Raw genomic sequence first — 5,052 nt, forward strand, 5'->3', positions numbered from 1 at the left:
TCTCAAAACAGTTACGTGCCTGTCTGTGTTGCGCGTGCACGACCCGCGCAAAAAAATGAGCAACACTTCAGACTGACAGCCAAAGAGCCAATGGCATTGTGAATCTGAACCTGGCATCCAATGACAAAGGCTGTAATGATAACCCTCGTGCTCGCATGCTGGGGTTGAAATGAATCATTTGGCTGGGCTACGTTAAACTGTGTCAAGCTTGAACTTGAAAATAGAATTGGGAGAACTCTCAAAACACTTGACTAGCCCATCTATTGTGCAATAAAGTGCATTGTGGATATGTTAGTGTAGCGCACCTATTCTGGATGAATCCTCAACTGAATTAATGCACAATTTAAGTAATTATTTGAATGTATGTAATGCACATTTTACATGCAATAACTGAGCAAAATGCCAGCAGACAGACAGTTATCAATTCTGTAACATCCATTCACAGAGGCTACAGTTTATCATGAAATGTAACATTTTTATTCTTGACAATCCCAATAGAGTGCGTCCCAGGACATCTTGACCCTATATGGTAATTGACCATGAAGAAAAATTGGTGGAACTTGCTTTAACTCGTAACACATATTCTTGGGGTAGTGTCAGAAGTTTAAAATGTTGTATTTAAGCCAAGCAGTTAAATATAGTCAAACTTAAATGTAGTAAAATAATTGGTCTTATTACTTTGATAGTGTAGTTTATCAACCTTATTACTTTGGATTGTGGGACAGATAGATCACATATTTCATCTCAAATAACTATACTCAGACTAGCCTAGTACACTTTTATACACTCTCCTACTAGAATACCACAGTATGTGCCAACTGTAATAATAGAGTACAAACGACAAGGAGGCATTGTTGAAGTTTAAAATAAATTAAACGACTTTATTTTATCCCAAGTGTTTATCCCTTACTTCAACCATACATCAATGTCTTAATTAACTAATAAAGCTGTTAAAATAAAGTTATTACTGGATAGATACATAGGATAGATAAATAAATAGATAGATAAAGAGAATAACATGTTTTTGCTGAAAAACCAACACGTGAAAATCGAACTCCCGTCTGGAAGTCCTTTTTCACCTGTGAAAAACTGTTGAAATTTTGCATCCCCACGCTGTCACATTTATTTCAGATTGAGATAATGTTTTCCCATGTGCTCAAATGTGTAATTGAACGGTATCACAGAAATCTTGCATTCCGGTGTCACCACATTTATTTCACATGAGATTATGTTTTCACCTGCGTACTTTCATGCTATCACGTGTTGCTTTTACATGTTGCCGCATGTTATCACATTCTCTTCACATAAGATCACATGTAATCACATGTGAAGTTGGTGTGTTTTTTCTGTAAGGTAAACAACCGATGTTTATTTATTAAGTATAAATGCTTAGGTTTGCTTGTTTGAAACAGGTTCATAGCAAAAGACAAATGTCTTCTTATAGGTCTCTGTTACTTTCACTGGATGGCTCACTCGCTTCCCACAATACTATAGTGTTTTCACAGACTTTAGAAGCTGTTACCGAGTTCACAATTGACCAAAAACAATGTTTTTGATACTCCAATCACATGAAACCAATTGAAAACAAAATAGATTATTGCAGTGCCATAACTTTAAGGGGTGCCAGAGACAGAAGGGGGTGACAGAGAAGGAGAGGAAGCTAGACGTCCCACTTCATTTTTTCTTGAACAATAAAAATGAATTAAGCAGACCAGATCCAGCTGCTATTACATTGGTGCCTATGGGAGAGCCACCCTGTCAGGCAGACCAGCACTTACACCCCCCCCCCCCCCTCCCCTCCAATCCCCTCCCAATGGTAAATGACCTGAGTAAGACATCTTCATTTAGCTACCATCTTTTGGGTGCTTTTATACATTTTTACATGTTCACCACTACTCATGGTTCCCTGGGAAACAAGGACCAAAACTAAGGTTTATATCCTGTCACACGTAGGCCTACATTACAAGTTGATTGTCATTTTCAGGGGATCAGAGTAGACAGTGTATAGGCTGGATACTATATCCTTTGGATTTTAAAGGTCTTATGTGTGTGTTATTTCACACTCCGAAGTGTTTCTGATAATATCACAACATGCACAAGTAGAAATGCTCTGTTATATAGATCATTTCATGTACAGTACCAGTCAAAAGTTTGGACACACCTACTCATTGAAGGGTTTTTCTTTATTTTTAGTATTGTCTACATTGTAGAATAATAGTGAAGCCGTCAAAACTATGAAATAACACATATGGAATTATGTAGTAACCAAGAAAGTGTTAAACAAATCAAAATATATTTTATATTTGAGATTCTTCATAGAGACTCTTTGCCTTGATGACAGCTTTGCACACTCTTGGCATTCTCTCAACTAGCTTCAGGAGGTAGTCACCTGGAATGCATTTCAATTAACAGGTGTGTCTTGTTGAAAGTTAATTTGTGGAATTTCTTTCCTTCTTAATGGGTTTGAGCCAATCAATTGTGTTGTGACAAGGTAGGGGTAGTATACAGAATATAGCCACATTTGGTAAAAGACCAAGTCCATATTATGGCAAGAACAGCTCAAATAAGCAAAGAGCAATGTCAGTCCATCATTAATTTAAGACATTAAGGTCAGTCAATGCGGGACATTTCAATAACTTTGAAAGTTTCTTCAAGTGCGGTCGCAAAAACCATCAGGCGCTATGATGAAACTGGCACTCATAAGGACCGCCACAGGAAAGGAAGACCCAGAGTCACTTCTGCCTTTGAATCTCAAATATATTTAGATTTGTTTACACTTTTTTTGGTTACTACATGATTCTCTACATGTGTTATTCCACAGTGTTGATGTCTTCACTATTATTCTATAAAGTAGAAAATAGTCAAAATAAAGAAAAACCCTTGAACGAGTGTGTTCAAACTTTTGACGGGCACTGTACATGTTTCGTTGCAATGCTATAGGGCTTTCTCGGGATAGTTTGCATTGTTGTAATAATAATTCATTATTTGCACATTCAAATGGCTTACACACAAAAACAAAGAAGACGAGGTTGAGGCTTTGTCAAGTGAATCTACACAAGGCAAATTGACAGATTTGTTGTGGGAAGAACTTTTCTCCGTTAACTGAAAATGATAAATTATTGTCGCCTTTGGCTTTGCACCCTCGCATTGTTATGGAAAACCGCTGGATTTGGAAAAGGGCACAGAATCATTCAGGGCGCCGTAATAGAATGTGACAGCTCCCTTCGGCACTTGCTATTGGAAATAACCCCAAATTCTTGGGAAAGACAATCAGGATCGAGGGATGAGTGTATACAACCTCTCAGCATTTAGTTAGTGGAGAAAAACATCACGCAGCATCTTAAAAGCAGCTGTGTTCAGTTGTTAATATTTCTTAAGATGGTATCCCCATTATGAATATTAATATGCACAGCATTAACGTTGATCATGATTAAAGTACTTATTAGTTATGATGACATGGTTGTTTTGTGTGTAAAATGTATGTTGTGCAAGATAATTGTCTTATTTTCTGAAACATATCTCATCTATAATCTTTTCAATTCATGTTTTTACAGTTGTGCCTTTAACATAATTGGTTACATGTTAGTACTGATAGCTAATGTTGTTCTGTGTTCATTGTACACTGGACATTGGACACACATTTGGAGTATCCTTGACAAGCCCCAAGGGTTTAATTATTCACTGCTTGAGGATTTCCTTTTGTACTTGCATGCATAAAGGCTTGTCTTTATTTACAGACACTTTTGGTGAGATATAGTTTTTAAAAAATGTGTGTCAGAAGGTAAGCCTACCTGCCAAACACCAAAATAAATGACATGCCATGCTAAGGGAGGCCATTGACAGTCATGGAGAAATAGGGAAAAGGCTGTATGCTTTATCAATACACCACTCCACACGAAAGCAGGAAAACATTCACCAGCTCAACATCTTATCCTCCCAATCCCCACAGTCCATTATAATTCACAGACTGTCTTTCACCAGGAAAGTCCCTTTACGCCTTCTCAAATTAAAAATCTCACGGCTGATCCCCTCCATCGCTCTGGCTTTCAGATATTGACCTTGTGGTGCTACAAAATGGCCTCTTCCTCACTGCGGGACCCCATAATAAGCCAATACAATGAGGCTTCACTTCACTGCTCACCTCTCTTTGGTGTCTCTAGGGGTCTTTGTTGACGTTTGTCAGCCCTAGAGGAATTTGGGGGTTAGACTTTAGCAGTAGCTGGGTCATTCCACGAAAATAGTGACTTTTGCATCTCTTTGATATTTTAAGTAGAAATTGTGCACCAACATTGCATTTTAAAAACATGATATATTAAATGAAGTGCCCTTTAATAAAGACCACGTGTATAATTCAATAAATATAATTTTTATATTTATTCATGTTTTTAATTTGAAAAAAGTTTTGCTAAAGTGCCAAAATGTATTATTTTGACATGTCCCTCTGTGCACCCTCTGTCAATTCAAGGAAAATTTTAAACAACTTAACCCCAGATTTTCTGTAAGTTTTCACCATCATTGTAAAGCCCTAGTAATTTTGTTAAGGTCAACCCTGTTAGGTGAACTGAACTCTTGATTGGTGGTGAAAATGGTGAAATGATTCCTTTTTAAATATATTTTTCAAAAGAAACATTGAACATTAATAGTCAAATCACAGTCTAATAAAGGCAAGTGATCTGATTTTATTCATTTTGGCAATTTCCTGGTGCTTGTGGTGGAATACCGAGTGGGACAAGCACAACATGTCAACCTTGTTACCCATAGATAGACAGGCTAGAAATGTTTAACAGTGAAACAAATCGTGAAGCTTGCATTCAATTGCCACTCCCTGTTGCACACAACAAACTTCCATTCCCCCTGTCACAAGGGGATTTATGGCTGATTTAAGAGGAAATCATGGACCCTGTTGCGGTCAACCTTGATAAGTCAACCCTGTTGCATTATTTGGCACTTAATAGGCACTTACTATAGTCATGTTTTTACTTAACTTCTTGAGATGGGAAAACTTGTTTTTTTATTAAGATGAACATGTGCTCTTTATGACTAACTAGGTGA

The sequence above is a fragment of the Oncorhynchus mykiss genome, chromosome 15, assembly GCF_013265735.2.
Source record: "Oncorhynchus mykiss isolate Arlee chromosome 15, USDA_OmykA_1.1, whole genome shotgun sequence".
Lineage (NCBI taxonomy): Eukaryota > Metazoa > Chordata > Actinopteri > Salmoniformes > Salmonidae > Oncorhynchus > Oncorhynchus mykiss.